This window comes from Canis aureus, chromosome X (genome assembly GCF_053574225.1).
Source record: "Canis aureus isolate CA01 chromosome X, VMU_Caureus_v.1.0, whole genome shotgun sequence".
NCBI classification, from domain to species: domain Eukaryota; kingdom Metazoa; phylum Chordata; class Mammalia; order Carnivora; family Canidae; genus Canis; species Canis aureus.
This window is the reverse complement of record NC_135649.1, coordinates 117,031,139-117,056,624: the sequence shown is the minus strand read 5'-3', so window position 1 is coordinate 117,056,624 and position 25,486 is coordinate 117,031,139. Positions and strand designations below refer to the sequence as shown.

At 42.7% G+C, this 25,486-nt stretch overlaps 1 protein-coding gene and 1 long non-coding RNA gene across 2 annotated transcripts in view; one reads left to right on the top strand and one right to left on the bottom strand.

Moving 5' to 3' along the window:
• The window catches only part of MID1 (midline 1), a 346,318-nt gene extending 340,640 nt beyond the window's left edge, over nt 1-5,678 (bottom strand). The window contains exon 1 of the mRNA XM_077890027.1: nt 5,500-5,678. The gene's annotated coding sequence lies outside the window, so the exon portion shown is untranslated. The remainder of the gene's footprint in view (nt 1-5,499) is intronic.
• Nucleotides 5,306-11,859, top strand: LOC144309017 (uncharacterized). Its single transcript, XR_013375160.1, has 3 exons — nt 5,306-5,488; nt 6,418-6,504; nt 9,658-11,859. It is a non-coding gene; the product is annotated as an uncharacterized LOC144309017 (long non-coding RNA).
• Nucleotides 11,860-25,486: the final 13,627 nt, after the last annotated feature.

Here is a 25,486-nt window from a genome sequence, read left to right as displayed (position 1 = left end):
AAAAAGCAGAGGGATGTGTTAGGTGGGGAGTGGAGAAAGAGAGCGGGGTCTGGGGGTAACTTTTGGGGGCATAACACCTTGAGAGGTCCACCCTCAAGACCCCCTGGAGAACTGTTGTTACAGATTGAAGGCAGGGAAATGTTCTAACCTGTTGTTCATAAAACCAGAGGCTTCGAGCAATGAATTCACTGGCCCGGTGTCCCGCCACTGCTGTTGGAAAAGCTTTCAAGCTGTCAAATGAGTGAAGTATGAAGTTATGAAGTGACCATGTGTTTCTAAAGCACGTTACTTTTTGGAAAACACCTTGAAAGGAGGAAGCTTATGTCTGAGATCACATAGATTGCTACAGAAGGCAGGGGGCTTGAGAGCAAGACTCTCAGACGCAAAAATGTTCTCTGAAAAGCAAAGCTTAGGCGGCTGAGTGGGCGACATTACATCCAGGCCGCCAGTGTGTGTGTGTGTGTGTGTGTGTGTGTGTGTGTGTGTGTGTACTTCTTCCTCTGTCCCTTAAATTTTCTTTTTTTTAAAAATTTTTATTTATTTATGATAGTCACACAGAGAGAGAGAGAGAGGCAGAGACACAGGCAGAGGGAGAAGCAGGCTCCATGCACCAGGAGCCCGACGTGGGATTCGATCCCGGGTCTCCAGGATCGCGTCCTGGGCCAAAGGCAGGCGCCAAACTGCTGTGCCACCCAGGGATCCCTCCTCTGTCCCTTAATTGTGTCCTTGAAGACATCCATCTCAGATCCAATGACTGTTTATCAACTGGCCTCATGTCCGGAATTGTGCCAGGTGCTTTCATGGATACCACCCTTCTCAACACTCCTAACTGTCCAATGACATGCGTATTTGTGTCTCCATGGATGGATGAAGGAAACCAAATCCCAGAAAAATTTAACATGACTTGACCAAACCCACCATCCACTGCTTTGTGTCTTAACTTTAAACCAAGCATAGCAGTTCGAGTGAACTCGTTATCCATTCTCTAGAGCTGATAGACCCTTTTGTTCCCCCGAGGCAATGCATGAGGTGTGTGTTAGCACAGATCTAACTAACTGTACAATTAGAGACCCGAGGTGGGGGTGGGAGGGAGGGGAATAATTGTGGTTTAAATAACCCAAGGCCTCCGTTGCAGAACAATACCTATAAATAATGCAGCATTTCCGGGCTTAGGCTTTTTAACCAGAATTCCAATTCTGTCACGTGTTAAAACTCAAACTGTCAAATTGAGGAGGTTCTGCTTAATTTCATTTCTGCCTCAAGTTTAGACAAGTGAAGAGCAACTCACAAGAGCTAATGCATGAGGACGTGCAGTTGGAGCCATTCTTTACGCAGATCCAGCTATTAAGTACCACGCATATTTGAAAATGCTACATTCCACAAAGCACTGCTATCCATTTTTATTTTCCTTTTAAATAAAAAATAAAATTAACTGAACCCTTGGCAATAATATATAAAGGAACTTAATTTCTCTGAAAGGTTCACTCGCAGAAGATTCCCTTCTATGTGATTGCAAGCAATTAATTAAAATATGGAAATGTACTTTTACATTTAACTAGAAACCCTAGTCTTGTCTATCACCTTCCCAGCTAACCTTTCTTCAAATATAAATATATTTTAAATTGGTTTTGCCAATGCCCTAGATACTTGGCGAATCCTACTGACACAAACCAGTTATTAATTCATGCTCCCTAGTTCTAAGCCTTATATATACAACCTCAGAAGTAACAGCAGCTGCCTTCGTCTGCCTCATAAGGACTGTCACTGGAACTTGAACCTTAATAATTTCCAGTGGTTAAAAACCAGTATGAAAGCTCTCGAGGTACTTGGCATTTTGAAAATATCCCCTCTTTGTGTGTGTGGCACCCTAGGAATCCCCGATGCCTCCAAGAAAGTGTGGTCTTAAGAATTTCATTAACAACATGTAAAGAGGTAGCATCCAGCAATCTGTCATTCACAGATGCTCTGCACGGAGCAAAGTGGCATCTTTCTTCTTGTAAGTGCAACCAAGTTCGTTGGCATCTACCTGACGTGCTCTGACACGGAAATCATCTGGTCACTGAAAGCATGAACAACATGGCCTGCGCCTTACCTGACTTCTGCCCATCAGTTGGGAAGCTGTGACTTAGAGAATGTCCCTCAGGATGATCAGTGAACAAGTCAGTGGTCAGGTAAGTTTGTAGCAATTCATATTTCATATGCTGCACACTCAAGAGGCAATGAGATTTCTCTTGGCAGAAATGCTATTGGTGGCATGAAGATTTGGTTTAAATTCATCTGTCTCTGATATACCCGCTTTTCCTCCAGAGTACTTAGCATAGGACTTCAAAAGGCACTCAATAAATATTTGCCGAATGAACGTAACAGGAATTAATAACGCGAAATGTTTTTGAAAAGGTAATTGATGTCAAATGGTAGGCAGAGAAAGCCAGAGAAAGTTCACCAGGGATAGGAATGCTGTGTACAAATCTGGTACAGTGTCCAAGGAAAGAATTTACATTTAATAAATAACTTTTGAAACCAGGTTCTTTTATGTCATTGCCTCTGGACTAGGCCACACTGGCAGCAGCAGAATCCCAGCCAAACACACCCTGATAGCAGTTTGAGAAAGGGAAGTATAAACCATAACTAAATGTTAGAAAGGATCCCATGAGGAAACACTTTGTCATCAGTTTTGTCGGAGATCTTTAAGAACAGAACAACACATGCATGCACGTGTACGTGCGCACACACACACGCACACCTCTTTAAATTCTTTATGGAATCGAGAGGCCAAGCTGGATAACATATAGAGGGCCTTGACATCCCCTCCACAGCATGGAAGACAATAAAAGTTAGGACACCTTCCTTCACATTTAGCCCCAAGGCTAGGTTAACACAGTACAGCGGAACTTTGACTTGCCCCATCTCCATTCTGGGCCCGGGTTGTCAGACAGTTTCCTAACTTTTACACATCACACAGATAAGAAATGAATCCTACCTGCATGTAGCAGTGGGGCAAACTGAGGGAGCTGCGTGGCCCAGAGATAACCTTCAGGGGGACACCCCCCAGCCCAGGCACAGCTTGATGACCCAGATGACAAAAGAGACCAACATCTGGGCAGGTCTGTGACCCATTCATTGTCTCCCAGGGCTCAGCCACTGGTCTGAATCTTGGCCTGAAAGAATATTCATTAGTCTGATCAGCCAAAAAACCAGCCACCAGGCCAGTCTGCAGCCAACCACACCTCATACGCTACACTCCTTCCGGGAGTCACAACACATGCTGGCCGATGACCACGGCAAGGCTCTGACAAGACCTGTTTCTCTTTGTCTTTTTTCTTCCCCTAGTACTTTTCAATCTCCTTCAATCCAGACACCTCTTAACGTCTCCCAGATCTAAAGAGGCTGTCGAGCGGCTGTCCCCTCCACACAACAGGCTAGCGGTGGCTCCGAGGGGCTGATGCGACAGCACGGCATCCTACCTACTGCCTTGCGCGGCAGGATCAGTCCGGACCCTCAAATAACTAATCTTCCAGAAGGAATCCTCCTGAAACTCCATTAACACCAAGGTGTTAAATACAATCATCCCTCTTATTGTCCCCACATGAGCAGCCGAGGAGCCAAGGACCAGTAGGTTGCGGAGTCAGGGCCCTGGTGGCCTGCGGGAACTCGCGTGCCACCGGCCAGGAAAACACTAGACGTGAGATCCAACCTCCCGCCCTTTACCCGGGGCCCTCCCCACCCCAGGAGACCTATCTATCTTTCTGCTTATATATTCCCCTGGCTGTTGATGTAATTAGTATATAATAACTGTGTACATATTAACTCACAGGAAGAACAGCGGACACGCTGGCCGACTTGGCCTGGGGCCATCTCATCCGCGGGGTGAGACAACCCGGTATAAACATCTGTTATTAACCGTATATTTTCCAATAAGGGTTCTGTGTCTCCTGGGTTACTGATGCCCGTTGAAAGCAACGCACTTACAGGACTCCTGTTTTTTCTGAGCACGACCGAGAGAACTGCTCCGAAACGTCTGCCCAGAGTCCTCTCCGTCCTGCGGCTTTTGCTGTCAAGAACTTGATTTACTAAAACGTCCACCGCACCCCGCGATCCGCGCCTCTAGGTCTCGCTCTCCTGGGGCGGGCAGGCTCCGTTTGAACTACGTTCCTGCGAACGGCTCTGCTTTCTCGAGTCAAGGGCCCTAAACAAAACTGGCCATGGCTTTTGTGTTTCCGAGCGGGGAGCCGCCACTCCCTGTATTACACCGTAGCCCGAGCAGAGGCCGGGCGATCGATCGCCAGCAATGGTTTAAAAAGTGCTCACCCCCTCAGACCCGCTTGCTGGCGCCGGTTACTTTTCTGGACGTCGGTTTCCAAACCTGAGGAATCGGAAACCGGGTCCTCATGCCACTTGCCGCAGCCAGTAGCACAATCCTGTTCCCCCAACTTTTAGGATTAAGTCACTGTGCATGACAGGAAACGACAGTATGACTCGGACAGCTGAGCAGTCACATCACTCCAACACAATCAACCCAGCTAACTCAATTAAGAACCACCCCCCCTCCTTGGCATGAGCTAAATAAAAAATAATTCCAAATAAGAAAACGATTCCTGATTCCAGATCACATTCGGACAGCTCTACTGTAAGAAAACTGACTTTCTTTTCCAAAGTTTTACCCATGCCCCTGAACTCGGCTGGCATAGTTCTTTCCTCCTTCCTCGGGCTGCCTCTTTTAATTGGCTGCTCCCACGTCTAACTACAATTGCCCTGAAAGTCTGGCAAACACTTTCGCATTTCCATGTTTAATTACATTCAGACTGAGATTTTTGTATACACACAGAGTATAGCCAAATTCGAACTCAATCGACCGCAATGCCTTTGACATCAAGCTCTTATTCATCATTCTCGCCTTATATATAAACAGACATACGCTACTTGTCAAAATGCGCGAGTGATCTTTACATTGTCTAGAACAAAGAGCCCAGCCCGGCTTCTTTCTTTCCTCAGTGTCTCAGAAGTTGTCCTTTACTACATGTGCAGGATGCAGGGATTTTGCTGCTGCGTGATTGAAAAACGATACCTGCAGACTGCCTTTTTAGTGACAAATTGCACTTCTGCGGAATATCACACTGCCTGTGGTTTTAAGAACCCACTTAGATTTACTATTACTTCCTTGGGGACTCAGCCTTCTCACAAAGCACCCCAAGGCTCATTTCCAGTGTTTCAGAGTGTGACAAAGATGAGAAAGTTGCTCATCACGATGGTCTACAAACTCTTGGCTAGTAAAAACGCTCTCTGGAATGGCTAAGGTGCTAAAATCATCGCCCCTGTGAATTCCTGGTGTATAAAACAGGCAGGAAAAGTTGTCTGGAGGTATTTGCGGAGAACTGTGTCTGTTCGGGAGGGAGCTGTGGGGTTGGAGGCTGAGCTACGCCTCTCCCTTTGCTTCCTGGGTGAGAGCAGCGAGACGTGGCACTTAGCTGAAGCGAGCAGAGAGAGATCGGTAAGACTCACCGGCTTCCCCATTTTTCCCAGGACGGGGGATTTTGTTCCTCAGCTGTGATCTGGAAGAGACAAACCTGTAGGTCCTCCAAGCAGGCTGCCTCGGATCAGCTGAACGGCTGGGGCGTTCAGGAAGCTTGCTCTGTCCAGCTCCGAATCACTCCCCTTTCCAGGCTGTGTGCTTACACGCCTCCCAGTCAGCGCAAAAATCTGCCAAACTCAGGTCAGCCTAACAGGTTTCCTTATATAGGTAAACATGAATTGCATTCCTGGTGAAAGAAGTTAACTAGGAATCCCGGTAACCTGGTTAACTCTATACATGCCAGAATGGCTGGGAGTCCGTCAGCCTGCGCAGGGTTTGGTTGCAGCACAAAGGGATTTGTGCCATTTAATTAAAATCATCTTTATCCTGGCAGTCTGTGAAATTGGCCCTTCTAGGAGGACTGTGAGTCAACAGTGAGTATTTTATATCAGGAGCTGTGACCAACCTCATATTATCCAAAGGCACAGTAGGGAGCAAAACCAAAGTAGAGGACGGTTTTGTTTGCCTTCCGTGTTTTTAAAACCAGGATAACTTGTCTTGAAATGATTTTCAAAGAAGTGAATAGAAAGAGGTGATGGGAAGAGAATGTGAATAAGTCTCCATGAAATAAGGCTCAAATGCCTTACGTGGGCACAGTAACTAATAGTTATTCGACCTTCCCAGGCCCTTAGTAGATAATGCAATATGATCATTTGGAGTTTACTCCCTTTACAAGCTAGTAATTGCTACTGTATTTTTTTGATGGGCAAAATGACACATAATGACATCTCTTTATTCCCTGTAATAACCCTCCTGAGCCCACACATTGAAGCGTTATTTGATGGCTTCAGGAAGGAAATCTAACACATGTGAATTTGCATAATTACACGGAAAATTGTTTTCAACAGCTTCCCGGACTTAAGGAGATAAGAAAATCCATCTTTAAAAGAACTCCTGGAAGGCCCAACAATGGGCTCAAAACATAATTTTTAAATGTAAGTATGTAACATATCAATTGTCTAATAATTGGCTCGCCCCACCCCCCATATTTATCTACCACCAAGTAAAGTAATAATCCTTTTCAAGTCTAACCAACTCCACTGCAGTCTTCCTGTGACTCGGAGACCTCCAAGACTTCCCAGTCCCCAGGGGCTGGAGGTGAAGCTTGCCCACTAAATAAAAGCTATCTTCAGCTGGGTCATTTGTCCCTCCCTTTTTGCACCCCCTGGGTGACTGCTCCTTGGGTAGTGTCAATCTTAGTAAAAATAGCTCCGTGCTGGGTTTTAGGCCCCTGCTCAGGAAAGGGGAGAGAATGTTTACATACCTCCTAAGCCAGCACCAGCACAAACCAATCGTCAAGAGTTTCTGCGGGGGCGGGGGTGGGGGGGGTGGGACGCTCCTAGCACTGCCTGATTCCAGTCCATGTTCGCTCAAATAAACTCTTGAAAATTGGGGGGGGGGGGAAGAAGAGGAAGAGCTTCTGCTAAGAGCAGTGAAGGGCAAAAATCACACTGTCAGGACGGGCGACCAATCTTTGGATAGCATTTTACACCAGGCAAAGATTTTTGCATCCAGTTTCTCTTCATATCTCCACAGGAACACTGTGAAGTGTGTGTGTTATTTCCTTTTTATGATAACAAAACTAACTCGCAGAGATACAGTGATTGCTCTAAAGTCTCATGATTGGCTTGTGGCAGATCCCAAATCTCAGATCTTCTAGAATTTAATGCCAGTAGAATTTCCAAAAGTAGAACCAACTTAAAGGCACAGAAGAACATTAAAATGGCAGTTTTCCATGCTCAAATATAATTTTTAATAATCGTCTGCCCGGAGAGTTTAAATGCAATATACGAACTGATTAAAATACTCTTTCTATAGTCATAACTTACCACAAAAATGACTCCAGAAAGATCATAAAATGAGATAGGAAGTATATTTTTATTGAATACGAATTTGGGTTATAAAATATTATGAAGATGTAATTGCAAATATTGCACACATTTTTCTGTTCGCAGTACACACATTTCTATGGCATCAAGTTAAGACTCATCTCGACTCCCCCACTGGCAGGAATATTAGTGTTTTTTACTTTTTGGGTTTTCATTAATCTTAAATAAAACTCTGTGTACCATGCTAGGTAAATGGCTTTCAGTACTAGAGTCCATTTACGATCCTGCACCCTTTATGTTCTCATAATTCCCGCTGAAGCAAGTTCTGTTTATGCAGGAACTTTAGACTTTATTAACATGTTGATGCAAGACAAAGAATGCATTTTTTTTCCTAGGGCAGGCTAAACCTTTAAGTGCCTTAAGCTGGCCTCCAAATTTGTTCTTACAATTCTAAGCAAACAATCATTTAGGTTTTAAACACAAAATATCTTAGGCTATAATTATTGAATTGGAAGGGTCAAAACGAAATTTGGATCTCAAAGTAGCATATTTCAAAGAAGGAATATAACCCTCTACTAAATCCATTTTGGATGCCTCAAGAAATGGTTTGGGAAAGGCTGTGCCACGAAGCAGCCTGGATCCGACCTAACCATAGAAGCCCCCAATGACAGAGCACTTACGGCTGAATAATTACACTGTGCCAAAAAAACAGCATTTATGGGAAACTGAATAAAATACAAGACCTACTTGAAGAGGAGAAAATATCATAGTGGTTGAAGGTAAACATCAGGGGATAGATTTTAGAAATTCCCGATGACATACGACTAATGAGTAGTTGAGCCATAATTCCAAGCTTGGTCCATCAGACTCCAGAACGCTTGTTAGTTCTATGGCGCCCTGGGTGTACCACACCAACCAAGGAAGTGCAAATGCCTTTGAGTCAGAATGTGCTTCCATGCTGGTTCCGTGTCTTGGTCGTGTGACCTTGGGCAAGTCACTTATGTTCTGAAGCCTCATCTCCAAAGTGAAAACAATGGCTACACGTCTCACAGATTTACTGAAAGTACCTAACAGGTGTCCCCCCCCCCCAATCATTCCCAATGAATGTATTGATGCTTCTTACGGCCCAGGCATTTTTCTAGGCCCTAGGTAAACAGCCACGAGTAAGTTAGGCATGTCTCCCCCATCATGGAGCTAATGATCTTCAAGGAAAGGCTGTGCACATCTATATTATGGGATATGAAACTCTGACATTTCCCTGGATCTCTGGAATTTAACTGGAGTTCCACATCAATATATAAACATTCATAGACAAATGTCCGAACTAACGCTTTCACTGTAGTTACTGCAGGTTGCTCTCACTGGCCAGAGGCCGGCCTTACCATGATTAGACTTAGGGGGCCTGGGCTGAGCCAAATAAGGTAAATATCAGGGAAAGGTAAAACTCGATGCATCCATCATATCATGAAACATCCTTCGAAAAACTGAGGAGGACTGGCACGTGTTCAATTGCAAAAACACTTTGAAGATGCTTGGGAAGCTGGATGTACAAGGAGTTATTTTCATCATTAATTCTGTATATGAAGAAGTGATGGAAAAGCATAATACTATAGCCCATTATCTATCTACTAATGTATCTTTAGTTCATATCCATTCAAGAAGCATTTAAGGGGTCTTATGGCAAGGGTCTGTGTAGGATACAAATAGGAAAGGGTACACGGAAAAAGAATTGTCCCTAGCTTTAGTGGAGCTTTCTATGTAAACGTTATGGTGCTGTGTTGGGCAGGATGGGCGAGGTCATGCTCTGGTAACAAGGAACCCCCCGATCTCAGTGGCTTGTAAACAACAAAGGTGTTTTTCTCACTCGTGCCACATATTTACACAGATTAGCAGGGAAGGCTCTCCTATTCATAGCCACTTAGGAGCCCAGGCCGATGAAGGGTTCCTTTCAACACATGCTTTCACGGTGGCTGAGATGGGAAATGGGGACTTGGTGAATCATGCAGCACTGCCTTTCGAAACTTCACTTCATAAGGGACACTCAGGGCAGCCCCAGTGGCGCAGCGGTTTAGTGCCGCCTGCAGCCTGGGGTGTGATTCTGGAGACCCGGGATCCAGTCCCACGTCGGGCTCCCTGCATGGAGCCTGCTTCTCCCTCTGCCTGTGTCTCTGCCTCTCTCTCTCTCTCTCTCTGAATAAACAAATCTTAAAAAAAAAATAAGGGACACTCAAACTTCTGCTCACCTTTCATTGGCCACAGCAAGTCCTCCGGCCCTGCTGAAGTTCAAGGCAACAGTGAGAACTAGAATCCGTGACAAATGAAGACATGACAGATATGGCCAACCATGTGGCTGGAGGCAAGCCTCAGTGAGCTGGGCATAGTCAATACCCTTGATGGCGCAATGACTGGCATCGTAAGTTCGGGAGTTCCTGGCCTGCTCCAGTTTCCATTAGAGTGCTGGCTGAAAGGTGGACTCAGAGATTAATCAGTGGTGCTGGCTGAACCTTGAGGGAAACAGCGACATTTAAAAAGAATGTCCTGAGGCAGGCGCTTCTTAATATTTCTATCAGTTACTCGAGTGATGAAATAAAAGACAAGTTGATTTAATTTGCAGATGGTGCCAAATTGGATAGCTAACACCTCAGAGGATTGTATTATAATTCTAAATGACCTTGAATAAAGGGGGGGGGGATGACGTTAAGAAAAAGGCAGCTTACGTCCAACAGGGACAAACAGAGGACTGGAACGCACGGGCTACACAGTATGTGGTAGGAAAACCAGAGTGAGCAAATACAAGTCCGTACTTTGGTTAGATCCTGACAGCTTAGCACTTTTACTCAGTACTTTTACTTGGTGTGGTGGTATTAACCATGGGAGTGCTGGAAACTAGGAATTCTCAGAGCACTGCCTGACTGGAGATCTTCATTTTAAGAAACAAGAAATTAGAGCAAATTCAGAGGCAAAAGCCAAAATTTCCAAAAGACCGTGTACCCTACTAGGTCAGGAGTCGGCAAACTTTTTTTTGCCAAGGACCAGAGAGTCAATATTTTCACCTTTGCCACTTGTAAGTCTCCCTCCCTACAACTACTCCACTCTGCTGCTGGGGTCCCACGGGGCCACAGATAATATGTAAATGAATGGGCATGGGTGGGTGCCAATAAAACTTTATTGTTGAAACTGGGCAGCTACCCTTGGGCTATACGGTGTAGACCCATGCTCTCTCTACATTGTAAGAAGCATCCCAGAATGGCAAGGTACTCATAGGTACTTGATTGCAAGTGCCGAGAAGGTAAGAGGGACCCTATTTTGGCTATTTTCCTATTGTTCATGTTCCCTTAACAGTGCTTTCTACACAGGCGCTAGTGAATACATTGGTGACATAAATGAAATGAAATTAGCTAGAAATGTCACTACACCGGCCTCCTTATAAAATATTCAAAAAGAACTAGAATATGTACTTCTTGAAGAGGTCATGGAAATACAATCCAAAATAGCATTTCCCATCTGAATTTGCCAAATGCTTATCAATTACATTGCCTTCTTGCTACAAAAAGATCAAGGATGAAAAAATACAAGAAAACCTTGAAGGATTACAATAACGAAATTAAAGGAGACAAAAATTTGCAGCAAGATATAAGCACACGGCATTAAAATTTTTTCCTCTCCAAGTTCTTCGTAACCAGCTGAAGTCAATGAAACAAATGTTGTCTTTATTAGACAAAGGCGAAAATGGAGACAAGGAACGTTAAGTCAATTGTCTAATGCCAATAAGCTCTCCCTAACATACTCATCTTGTTCAGACCTCAGGACCTTTGTATATGCTATTCCCGTTGCCTGGAACTCTTCTCCTGGTGTGGAAGGCAGAATGGTGGCCTCCCAAAGATGTCCCCATCTGAATTCCTGGAACTTGTGAACATGTATGTTAAATGGCAAGGGGAGATTGATTATGCAAATGGAATTAAGGTTGCTAGCAGGCTGAATTTAAGATAAGAAGATTATCCTGGATTATCCAGGTGGGCCCAATATAATCACAAGGTCCATATAATGTGGAAGAGGGAGGCAGAAGGATGAGCGTCTGAGCAATGCCATGTGAAAGACTGGACTAGCTATTGGTGGCTTTGCAAATGGAGGAAGGAGACCACGATCCAAGGAATGTGGGCAGCCTCTGGAAGCTGGGAACAGATTCTCCCCTAGAGCCTCTAGAAGGAATGTGACCCCGTAGACACCTTGACGTTAGCCCAGTGAGACCTGCGTTACACTTTTGACCTCAAGAACTGTAAGATAATAAATTTGGGCTGTTTTAAGCTGCTAAGCTTATAATTTGCCACAGCAGCAACAGGAAACCAATATACCTGGTATCTTCACTGCTAGCTCCTACACTCTCAGAATGTATGCAAACGTCTTCTTCTCCAGTAGGGGGCCACCTACGATAACCAGGGCTGACAGTTCCCACCCATCCCACCTCCCGTGGTTCTCTATCAATTTACTGGTTTTATTTCCTTCACAGCTCTGGTCACTATCCAACTACTACCATAGTTCATTCATTGGAAAGCAAAAAAAAAAAAAAAAAGAAAGAAAGAAAAGCAGAAAAGGCCCAACTTGACCAAAAAAATAGGCCACAGTGACACACTTGAAAAAAGAAACGGCGGTGGTCATTTTATATGTCTCGGAGCAGGAATGTTGGAGAAAGAACCAGGTTTGGATTAAGTAAAGAACATTTATGTTGGATGAAAAGACCTTCTTGACGGTAGTTGGAGTAATTGCACGATGCAACAGGCTGCCAAGAAGGGCCGTGGAGGCCCAGATTGTGGCAACACTCACGAGAGAGATTAGATAAGTTGAGTCAAGAGAATAAGTGGGGCTCAGCCTAGAGCATTTATTTGATGACCTGCTTGTTCTTCCTCTAACTTTAAAATGTGTGTAGCACAAAGCAATGAATCACCGGGCAACATCTGCATGTAATTGCATTTCTGTTCCAATAATAAATGTTTCAACTGCTATGCTATTTACGAAAGCTGTTATCATAAAGAGCCAAGTGGGGGAAATTTGAAACACAAATGCTTATCTTCAGAAACCTTGCCTTTGCAAGTCGGTGTCCGAGGACCGAGACAGCAACTTTGCTGTAGTATCTGAACTGTCCTGAGGAGTTTGTTTTTGTAATCCTATTTGAAATTGGTTTTGAGGGGTTTGATTCCCTGTAAAAGCCCTGTCACCCATGGTTTTCGTACTGTTTTTTTGAACCCGAGAAGGAGCAAAGGCTAGAAATTGTCCAGATTTTCCTCTCAGACCTACTGTCTGATTTTTGGACCCATTGTCAACGAGGGAGAAAAGGGGTCTTGCACCTTTGTTTTAGTCAAGAATGCTTATTCTCAAAACAGAAGACTAGAGTTACAGATTTTCCCCCACCCACCCTACTCCCACAAACTACCCCCACCCCGGGGATCTGGGGCCTTTACATTGCTCACAAAATCCCAGGACATTTAAAAATTATTAACAACCCATGGAGAATAGAGTAGGAAATCAAAGAAACTCTTAGTCCCTCTGGCCAGTCTTGCCCTCCCACTTCCCCACAGTGGCAGACAATTTTTCTGTATGCCTTCATGCAAGAGAAGCTGACCTCCCCACAAAACCACTGGTGACACCAGCAAAGGCTAGCAGTCATTTCGGTTATTTATTTTTATTTATTTTATATTATTTTATTTTTATTTTTTGTTATCTTATTTTTTAAAAGATTTTATTTATTTATTCATGAGAGACATAGATAGAGGGAGAAGCAGGACCCCGGGATCACGCCCTAAACCAAAGGCAAATGCTTAACCACTGAGCCACCCAGGTGCCCCCATTTGGGCCTTTTAAATTTAGCTTTGGGGGGATGCATGTTCTGCAAAAGAAAGCGGGTTGAATTTTTATATAATTCATTTAACTTTGCATTTTGTAATTGTGTCCAAAGGCAGCTTAAAATTCACTGCCTTGGATAATGAATGAAAACTCTGTCAAGGGGCTCTTGTCTTTGGCTCAGGTCATGATCTCAGGGTCCTGGGATCCAGCCCCACGTCGGATCCCATGCTCCATGGGGAGTCTGGTTGGGATTCTCTCCCTCTGCTTCTCTCTCTGCTCTCTCCCTCTCTCTCAAAATAAAGTAAGTTTTTTTTAAGAAGAAAAAGAAAACTCCATCAAGCTACAGAAAAAAATAAAACCTCAGCTCTTAAGAGGCTGCCTCTTTACATTTGGCTAGGCAGGTGTTTCAAGACCATGTCACTGAGAGTTTCCCTTTTAATGAGATGGCAAATAACCACGCGGGAGGGCAAATCCTCAAAGAGCAATGAAAACAAGCAATTTTACAGCAATAATTCTAAACCACCTCCCCATTTCCCAAGGTCTGTATTTCTTCACTCCTAGATGCTTAGTTCTCACTTCATTAGCACTGTTTAAAACACCACAGTCGAATATCAAAACTAAATGAAAATCTAGAACAGTGTTTTATGAAGATGAAAGTACATCACGGTTTTCCAAAGTAATGTTTAATTAACTCTTTAAAGCACAGATCAATAACAGTGCTTGGACTTCCAAATGATTAGCATCTAGGCTGCTTAGGATTTTTCTTCTTCCCCACCCTGGGCCTGTAACCCAGACTATAGATGAGGATGAGGGCAGGCATAGTCTAGTCATTCATTTATTTACCAAGTAATATCTGGTAAATATTACATGTTAGACACACATTCATGTGTTAGGGTAGATAACAGGAACTTAATTAAAGGTTGGAAGAATTTCAAAAGTTATGTTTTAGGGAAAAATATAAACATCCCTGTTATGATGTCATAAGAAGGACATTTCACTTCCCCTCTGTAGTGTTTTTCCCCAAACTGGTAGAAGGGGCTCAAAGTGCAATACCCATTTGCCAGCATGGTTGGATGCGGGCCCTCTTCTGAGCTACAGACTTCTGGTCATTCCCTCACAGGGTGGAAGAGGCCAGGGAGCTCTCTGGGGTCTCTTTTATAAGTGCACTAATCCCAACGATGAGGGCTCTGCCCTCCAGACCTAATCACCTCCCAAAGACCTCACTTGCTAATATCATCACAATGGGAGTTAAGATTTCAACATATGAAGTTTGGAGGGGGACACAAACATTCAGATCGTAGCAGCTAAACTAAGTGACATTCTACAAAATTCCATTACTGTACTCCTCAAAACTGCAAAAATCTTGAAAAGGAAAGGAAAGATGAAGAAACTCACAGCCCAGGGGAGCCTCAAGAGACATGGTGAGTAAATGCACTAAGTGCTTTGGATGGGATCCTAGAACAGAAAGAAGACATCTGTGAAAAAAACTAGAGAAATCCAAATAAAGTCTGGAGTTTAGTTAATAGCAAGGTACAATGATGGTTTCTTAGTTTTGACAGAAGTACCATGGTAATGTAAGACATTAGCATTAGGGAAAACCAGGTGAAGCGTATGTAGGATGTGTCCGTACTTTCTTTGAAACTTTTTTTGCTGATTCAAAAGTAAAAGAGTAAACAAATTTTAAAAAATTTAAAAATGCTTTAAAAATGCCTTTAAAATCTCACCAAACAAGAACAACATATTAGTTTTATACTGTAGCCAGAGAAGGAAAAACACAATGAAGAAAAGATCGATCCAAGAAGGACAGAGACAGAGGCAGGAACATGCAAAGAGCAACAGACAGATATGGAAGTAAGGCTCCAGGGTGGCTCAGTGGTTTAGTGCCTGCCTTCGGCCCAGGGCGTGATCCTGGAGTCGCGGGATTGAGTGCCACATCGGGCTCCCTGCATGGAGCCTGCTTCTCCCTCTGCCTGTGTCTCTGCCTCTCTCTGTGTATCTCTCATGAATAAATAAATAAAATCTTAAAAAAAGACTCCATATCCTTCCGGTGGACTCCCGGAGGGTGTGCAAGCTCCATTGCCTTGTTATGTGGCTCCCTGCTATTCTCTTAAGCTACAGGGATCAGAAAAAAAACGATCAGTCTTTAGGAGAACTGAGAGACTTGACATAGATTGGAAACATATTGGAGTACTGAGAAACTTCTCTGCCTTTTTCTATTTTCAAATATTAGGTATTTTTTTCTCCGTGTGATTCTGAAGGCAGATGTGTCAATAAATTGCTTTGGTTTAGCAAGTTTTTCAGGAACCTTGGACAGACTGATCAGCAAGTTTTTGACACTGAAGGCTATCATGTGTTACAGAGTTTTTCTTTGAGAATCCCATACTGTCTAGTGTCCCAATGCCACAAGGATACATTTAGGATTGACCTTGCCTTCATTCTAATGGGTACTTCTATTTAGAAATTAATCTAACTTTTCATCTACCTTGGAATAGATATAATGGGAAGCCAAAAAAGTTCTAAAAAAAATCCCTAAGGTTAGGTTAGGTTTTCACAATTGCACATATGAAGACTTTGGGGGTTCTCTTCTTAAAAGGAGTCCCAGTATTTCACAGAGGTTTCCCTGATCATTTAACCTCACAGTTAATCTGCAATTAATGCATGCTAAGAATTTCTGCAGACCACTATGCATTCACACTTTCCATGGTGTTTTTCCAAAAAGGACTTGAAACACTATTAACTGTAAGTCAGGATAGTCTTGACAAGGTTAAGTGTGAGATATTAACAGTCAGTCAGAAGTATTTGATTAGTGTGTGCCCTAAATTAGTCCAAACATGTATTTCATGGATGGGATACTCACACCCAAGGCTCCAAATCTTTTATTGATATGGATCAGAGAATCCACATGCCATATTAGATGCAAGAAATCTCCATCTAGAAACTGATGGAGTTTTGGTAATGGTTGGCATGTTGGAAGTGGGAGAGTAAGGACACAGATCTGCAAAGACATCTCAGGGGACTGCATATTTCATCTTGAATTAGTTTCAAATCATAAATGTGAAGTTCTTGTGAGCTTGGATTTAATCTTTAATGCAGCAAATTACATAAACTCTTTAACAAGAGCCAAAGTTCTAAAGTGCCCTCTTATATTTGTTTTCTTTTTCCACTGAAACAGCATACCAAATCTGATTCCGATTAAACCTGCTGAATTTGTTATCAGTGCTAGGAACTATGTATGCTGTACAAAAAAATAACTTCACCTAGAAACATATGTATAGGTGGTTTTACTCCTAAGAAATATTGATTAGAAAGACAACAAATCCAGGGCACCTGGGTGGCTCAGTGGTTGGGCGTCAGCCTTTGGCTCAGGGCATGATCCCAGGGTCCTGGGATCGAGTCCCACATCGGGCTCCCCACAGGGAGCCTGTTCTCCCTCTGCCTATGTCTCTGCCTCTCTCTGTGTGCCACTCCTGAATAAATAAATAAAATCTTAAAAAAAGAAAGACAACAAATCCTGGGAGAGGCCAAACTTAATTTTTCCCAAAAAAAAGAACTAAGTTTGTACATAGCCTGGAAATAGGACTGGGATTTTGAGGTGTGAAAACACATAATGACTTTACAGTAAGTTATGCTGTCAATGAAGGATGCCCTGGTCATTGTCTGCTAAACACAGTGCTTGACACTTAGCATATAACTGGTTTTATTCCTATGTATCTATGTATCTACCTATGTAACTGGCTATGTTTGTATCTATCTCAAAGCTTCTCAAGCTCAGCACTACTGACATTTTGGACCAGAGAGTTCTTGTGTGTGTGTGTGTGTGGGGGGTACTCTCCTTGCATTGTGAGATGCTGAGCACCATCCCTAGCTTCCACTGGGTAGATACCAGTAGATAGCAGTAGCACTCCCTCTCCCAGCTATGACAACCAAATATGTATCCAGATATTGCCAAATGGTCTCTGGTGTGTGTGTGTGTGTGTGTCCCAGAATTTCCCCCAGGTAAGAACCACTGATTACCTCTGACTCCACCTCTAATGTCTAATGTCTAAACATCTACACATCTATAGAAGAAATAAATGAATGAACAGGTTTTATTGTAAAATCTCCAATGGCATGATCTGTTGAGAAAGTATGCAAGAGTAGTGGGATTTATTGCTTATGATAATATGCATTGTATGTATCTATTATAATCATAAGGTATCATACTATGTAGTAAGTGCAAGAGCATTTGTTGGGATCCCCTATGCTTCCCTCCTCTTTGCCTTCTACCTGTTAGTTTCACATACCAAGTAGCTACAAACTGCTTCTGTGCACACTGCTTTCACATACTGCTTAGAATACATGGCTCAATTATTTTTGCTGAATCAAATTAGTAAACTTACAGCGAATCATAATAATCTAAAAACAAAGCTCATTTGCTATATAAAAAGTAGGCTTTTTGAGGGGAAAATGGGATTTTTTAAAATTTACTTTTTATTGGTGTTCAATTTGCCAACATATAGAATAGTGCTCATCCCATCAAGGGCCCCCCTCAGTGCCCATCACCCAGTCACCCCACCCCCCGCCCACCTCCCTTTCCACCACCCCTTGTTTATTTCCCAGAGTTAGGAGTCTCTCATGTTCTGTCTCCCTTACTGATATTTCCCACTCATTTTTCTCCTTTCCCCTTTATTCCCTTTCATTATTTTTTATATTCCCCAAATGAATGAGACCATATAATGTTTGTCCTTCTCTGATTGATTTATTTCATTCAGCATAAGACGCTCCAGTTCCATCCACGTCAAAGCAAATGGTGGGTATTTGTCGTTTCTAATGGCTGAGGAATATTCCATTGTATCCATAGACCACAGCTTCTTTATCCATTCATCTTTCGATGGACACCGAGGCTCCTTCCACAGTCTAGCTATTGTGGACATTGCTGCTATAAACGTCGGGGTGCAGGTGTCCCGGTGCTTCACTGCATCTGTATCTTTGGGGTAAATCCCCAGCAGTGCAATTGCTGGGTCGTAGGGCAGGTCTACTTTTAACTCTTTGAGGAACCTCCACACAGTTTTCCAGAGTGGCTGCACCAGTTCACATTCCCACCAACAGTGCAGGAGGGTTCCCCTTTCTCTACATCCTCTCCAACACTTGTTTCCTGCCTTGTTAATTTTCCCCATTCTCACTGGTGTGAGGTGGGATCTCATGGTGGTTTTGATTTGTATTTCCCTGATGGCAAGTGATGCGGAGCATTTCCTCATGTGCTTGTTGGCCATGTCTATGTCTTCCTCTGTGAGATTTCTGTTCATGTCTTTTCCCCATTTCATGATTGGATTGTTTGTTTCTTTGCTGTTGAGTTTAGTAAGTTCTTTATAGATCTTGGAAACTAGCCCTTTATCTGATACGTCATTTGCACATATCTTCTCCCATTCTGTAGGTTGTCTTTGAGTTTTGTTGACTGTATCCTTTGCTGTGCAGAAGCTTCTTATCTTGATGAATTCCCAATAGTTCATTTTTGCTTTTGTTTCTCTTGCCTTCGTGGATGTATCTTGCAAGAAGTTACTGTGGCCAAGTTCAAAAAGGGTGTTGCCTGTGTTCTTCTCTAGGATTTTCATGGAATCTTGCCTCGCATTTAGATCTTTCATTCATTTTGAGTTTATCTTTGTGTATGGTGTAAGAAAGTGGTCCAGTTTCATTCTTCTGCATGTGGATGTCTAATTTTCCCAGCACCATTTATTGAAGAGACTGTCTTTTTTCCAGTGGATAGTCTTTCCTCCTTTGTCAAATATTAGTTGACCATAAAGTTGAGGGTCCACTTCTGGATTCTCTATTCTGTTCCATTAATCTATGTGTCTGTTTTTGTGCCAGTATCACACTGTCTTGATGACCACAGCTTTGTAGTACAACCTCAAATCTGGCATTGTGATGCAAAATGGGATTTTTTAATTTAAAAAGTTTTTCTTTAAATATCAAGAGACCAGGGGCACCTGGGTGGCTCAGTGGTTGAGCCTCTGCCTTTGGCTCAGGGCGTGATCCCGGGGTCTCAGATCGAGTCTCACATCGGGCTCGCCACAAGGAGCCTGCTTCTCTCTCTGCCTGTGTCTCTGACTTTCTCTCTCTTTGTCTCTCATGAATAAATAAAATCTTTAAAAATAAATAAATATCAAGAGACCAGCCCCAGCTAATTCTGACCATTGAATTTTTTTTAAAAAGGACCAAAGAGATTTGACTTTTGAAAGCAAAGAGAGTTATGTCCTACTTTCCATCTGGGAGATAAGGAAAAAGCAGCTTTGTGGGGTGCACTGTCCCATTTAACCCAGTGGCTTACACACAGGTGGTACTCAATCATTACCATCTACAATAAATCAGGGTAGATATTTAAGAATATTTAACTGGTATCACTTCATATTAAACTTTAATCATAAACAAGACCATAATTAGAACAACTTGGGCCACTTTCTTTGAATCCAAATCCCCAAGTCTGCTTTCTCATTATGTGTCAGACTCCTCTGGACCGCAGCTGAGTAGAACACAGACATTCAACTAGGAAGTAGACAGATGACCTTCTGTGTGCCATTAAAACTCTTTGAGGCTCTTTGATTCCATCATCTGTAAAAAAGGAGGGATGCTAATTTCTATCTCTTAGGTTTTCTCTGAGGATGAAATGAGATCAATGGAGCAAGTGCCCTAACATAAATGTTTAATCATTTGCTTGATGCCCCTGGAGACTAGCTTCCATGGTCAACAGTTATGAATGCAGTAGCAAAATTAATTGCCCCCTGAGCTTGAAGCAAGAATGTATATATGAAAACCTGCGGAAAAGAGTAAAACATGATACAAGTATAGGTAAAGCAGTGGCACAATATGCCCTATGCTCCTTAAACTCACCCTATCTCTCTTTAAATAGAGGCACAATGCACTTGAAAATTATCTGATTCCCTTTTAACACTGATCATTGTCATTGTCTAAGGACCCCCAGGCCATCTAATCCCAGATGGTGGACAGAGTCAAGACTAGCTTCAGCCTCAAGTCAGGACTGAAGTGTTTGTCCAGAGCTGCCCTGGCTCACCTGGCTTACTGACCCTTGTCTAACTCCCAGACATGGTGGACTTTACTATTCTATCCCGGGCTGGGTGACCTCCATTAACTCGAGTCCTCATTTACTCCCTCCTCCTTCATTTATTCGCTCATTCTTCTCTGATTAACTATATTCAAATTATAGTAAAACAATGACACGGAGTGTGAATCAGATACACACACATATTAAACACAGATGTTATGGGACATAAGAAGAATCCAACTAAGATGTTTCTGGAATTTAATGAAAAAAAGATTACAAGGAAGAGGCTTATGCAAGTCTTTGTTGAAGGGCATCTAATCTGGTCTTTGAGGTATGGGAAGAATTTGGACATAAGGAGAGAGTGGCTATACAGATATTCATTTTACAAAAATTTGTTAAGCTGAACATATATGCTTAACTTCAAACATTTTGGCAGACACTTTAATCACCGTGTTTCTAAAGTTTGGACTCCATTCTCTGCTCTTCTGACCATTCCAAAATATGGTGTCTGAAATCTATATTTTAATTAGGCTAACAAAATTATTTTGTCAAACCACTGCTAACAATAATTGGGGTGTACTGATGAAATGGAAAACTAGGTTTGGGATTCATCCATCTAAGTCATCTAAAATCCTGAAACCGAGATAATTTTCCCAAAGAAATGGAATCTATAGCCCTCTTTGCCTTCTTTGACTCAATATTTCCTCTTGTAACATATGGATAATATTATTTGTCTCCCTGAGGTGTGTGGCTATTATGAGAGTTACTAGGGCAATTTGTTCAAGTACTTTAATGAGCCCAGGGTATTTGAGATCAGTTCAGAAGATCTTTATTCGATGGGCAGGCTGACCAAGGGTTCAGAGACTAGTTCATCCATCACACTATAAAGGATAGAGTTCTTAGCAAACTCTACCCAATGGGTGGAGGGTGAACTACTCACCCACAGTCCCTTGGGGGAAATTGACAACTAGATTGGTGAGTGGCTTGGAAGACCAGGGATGGCTGTGGGAAGGACAAAGAAGGAACAGTAGAGTGAGATATAGAAGAGAGAAAGCCCAGGTACCAAATGCAAAAATGGTTCACTCACTGGTGACCTTGGAGGGCAAGAGATTAGGTATCAGAGGATCTAGGGGTTAAGCTTAAATATGGGGATTTGTATATTCTAGTTATGTTTCAAAATCAACTTATAATAAGTGACACAGACAAAACAGGACTGTTAAAATAAGAATAAAAGAATAAGAATAAAATAATGAACCAAAGGCTGCAGTTGGATTAGAAAGCAAGTCAGCAGGATTATTACAACTGAACACATTATTAGCTCCAAAAGCCCAATAGCTAAAGCAGAAGAGGAAACAAGACAAATTATATAGTTCACATGATACAAAGAAGGATATAAACATCTTACCAGCATCAAGACACAGATATTTTATTCATTGGATCTTGTGGTAGGCAAAATAATGGTCTCCCAAACATGTTCATGTCCTAAACCCCAGATCTGTGAATGTCACCTTAGATATCAAAAGGGACCTTGCAGACATTATCAAATTAAGAGCCTTGAAATGGAGAGATTCTCCTAAATTATCCTGTGGGCCCAATGTAATCACCAAGATCCTTATATGAAAAAGAAATGAGTAGGAGGGGCATAGTCAGATGGAGGTGTGATAATGGAAGCAGAGGTCTCAGCAATGCCATTGCTAGAAGGGAGCGGTGAGTCAAAGAATGCAGGTGGCCTCTAAAAGCTGAAAAAGGCAAGGAAAGATATTCCCTTAGAACCTTCAGAAAGTACCACCCTTGCTGAAATCTTGATTTTAGCCTAGTGAGATCTATTTTTGGAGTTCTGACCTCCAAAACTATAAGATAATAAATTTATGTTTTTTTCAAGCCACTTAATTTGTGGTAATTTGTTACAGCCACAATAGAAAATAAGTGCAGATTTTAAAATAATGGACCAAGGGGAAAATCACTGAAATGTAGCTTTTAAGTCACTTCTGTTGGGAGTAAAAATAATATTGCTGAGTTACTTAACTCCAACTTTCTGGTGAGGCTGACTAGTTATAAAAATGAATATTATAGAATCTGGAGTGATTTCTAAACCAGGTACTTCAGAATCCATTTGAAGTGATGGTGAACAACTAGGATTCCACAGTCCTCCCCCAATCGTGCTAAACAGATTCTGTGGCTAAGACCTGGGACCCTACATTTTTAACAAGCGTCTATATTACTTGTCATTGCTGTAAACAAATTTCCAGCTCCAAACAACACCCATTTTATTATTCCACAGCTTCTGTGGGTAGAAAATTGGGGCATGGCTAGATGGCACCTCTGTTTTAGGGTCTTATATAAGGCTGTAGTCAATTTGCCAGCTGGAGATGGGACCTCATCTGAAGGTCCAACCAGGCAAGGATCCACTTCTAAGCTCATGCAGGTTGTTAACAAAATTCTGTTAATTAAGGGCTATTTGACAGTCCTAGATTCCTTGCTGGCTGTTGGTTGGAGGACACCCTCAGTGTACCTTTTCAGATAGGCCTCTCCAACATGGCAGCTTGCCTTATCAGAGTCAGCAAGAAAGAGAGCCCGCCAGCAAGACAGGGGTTACAACTGTAGTAGTGTAATCATGGAAGTGACCTTTCGCCATATTGTTTTGGGTAAAAGGAAGTCCCAGGTCCCACCCACATTCAAGGGAGAGGATTATACAATGGGGAGAATGCCAGAAAAATGGTCAGTGGGGTGCCTTAGAATCTGTCCACCACGGCATCCCAGATGATTCTTTCGTACACACCAAGCTGGGCAGCACTAACCTAGGAGAACAAATGATTTCAGCCGAAATGGTTGATTCCTTTTGACAGGAAGTGGATGTGAAAATTTCAAGGCCGCGGGCTCTGGTGATGTCTCAGCTGTGTCCTCTCCATAACAAATGCTATGGGTTAGCATGGTGTCTGGACCTTAAAAACAGGCCTTGTCATTACTCCCAGGCCTCTCCGCTGCCAGCTCGGTTGCTCATTATCCCTGAGCTGACCTCAACACGTCAGGGTAGCAGCCCAAGTTGGAGGGAGACGGGTGAAGGGACAAAGCAAGATAAACTGACATGGTGAGAACGGGTCTCTGAAATTTATGAGTTTTGATTATTTTTACTTTCTTGTCAAAAAATGTAAATTTTGTCCTGTCACAATATAAAGAGAAACCATTTCATAATTTACACAGCGGATTTCAAATACTATCCTATTTCAAGCTCCATCACATTTCCCTCAGATATTGAAACGGTATCCTGGCAGAGACATTGGCATGTGCTTGCCAAGCCCTCCTGGGCACACAACTAAGCAACATTTCCCAGCCCCTCGCAGTTAGGTGAGGCCAGGGAATAGAGGTGGCCTGTGGCAAGGGGCGAGGGGCCTGGCCCTTAAAGCCTTCTGCATGGTTCTCGAAATTCTCCCTACAGTCACCTCTTGGCCAGGTGTTGAGAACAGAGCTAAGGTCCCTGAGGCTCTAGCAATGAGACAGCTGCCAGACTGCCAGAAGAACCCGGATCCCTGGGCAGCTACTCCTTTCCCACTGTCATTGGTCAACTCCACTGGAGTCAAATGTGAGTGAGAAATAAACAGTTGTGGCAAGTCACTGTTTATTACAACTGACATGAATTACCTGACTAGGACAGCTGTATTATTTTCTTTGTGGGACAGATGTCACATGCTGGTGCTGGGCATAAAAGGCCATGTAATAGGTCATGATGGAGACATAATCCCTTTGTATTCTTCCCTTCTAAGCTATCCATAAGCATGGATTCTTCTAGACACCAGTTCTCTCTCTTTGGAAACTGAGGTCTTTTCTTAGTGAGTCTGTATAAACTCCCCATTCTACCTCAAACACTGATTTTCATGGGGCTGATTGCCTGGAGCTGCCATGCTTCCACCCCTGTGACTTGAAATCATCACACTGCTAAAAGCCCCTGCTGCCAACCTGCGTCCCCATTCTCGGCGGTGGGGGGGCCTTGTAGGGTATTTGACAGCATCCCTGGTCTCTACCCACTAGGGGCCAATAGACTCCCCTCCGGCTGTGACAACCAAAAATGTCTCCATTCATGGCCACATGCCTGTGGGAGGCTCGGTTGCCCTGCTTGAGAATCACTGGTGTAGAAGAATGAGAAGCACTTTTGTGAGGCCTCTAGCAGGGAGATGTAAACTTTTATCTGGGTGGGACTCAGGACACTGACCTTCCTCTCTGTCTTAGTTGGCTCCGGGCCTCTTCTTTACAAGGTGTTCTGAAATAAACCGATGGCCTAGTCCAATCTATCCACCCGGGTGATTTTTCGTATTCATGTTTGATTTTTAAAATTGAGATGTAATTGACATATGACATTATATAAGTTTAAGGTGTACATTGTGTTGATCTGATACTTTTATATATTACAATATGATTACCACTGTGGCTTTAGCTGACACCTCTATCAGGTCACATAGTTATCATTTCTTTCTTGTGGTGAGAACTAAGATTTAGTCTTTTAGCAGCTTTGAAGTTTCTAATATAGTATTGCTGACTATAATCAGCAGTTAGATTTCCAAGACTTATTATGTACTACTTGCAAGTTTGTACTCTTAAACAACATCTCCCCACTCCCCCATCCCAGCCTCTGGAAAGCACCACTCTACTCTCTTTTCATGAGTTCAGCTTTTTTAGATTCCACATGAGTGAGATCATTACAATATTTGTCTTTCTCTGTCTGGCTTAGCTCACTTAGCACAATGCCCTCGGGTCTGTTCATGTTGTTGAAAAAGGCAGGATTTCCTCTTTTCGTGGCTGAATAGTATTCCATTGTATATGTACTCCACATCTTTATTCATTGAGCCGTTGACAGACATGTAGGTTGCTTCCTTATTTTGGCTATGGTGAATAATGCTGCAATTTAAACATAGGGGTGCAGATAGCTCTTCAATATCCTGTTTTTATTACTTTTGGATGTACACCCAGACGTGAAATAGCTGGATCATAAGATAGATCTATTTTTAATTTTTTGAGGAATCTACATATGATTTCCTGTAGTGGCTGCTCCAATTTATATTCTTATCCATCCAGTTTAAACGCTGGCCATATGGAAAGGACTTTTTTTCCCCCCCATCAGAATAAGTCAAATTTAAAGTTTAATCCTCACCTAACTCTCTTGGGGATTTGGCAGAGGTACTTCAAAAAGAATGTGCTATTGTATAGGCCATGGTTTAAAAT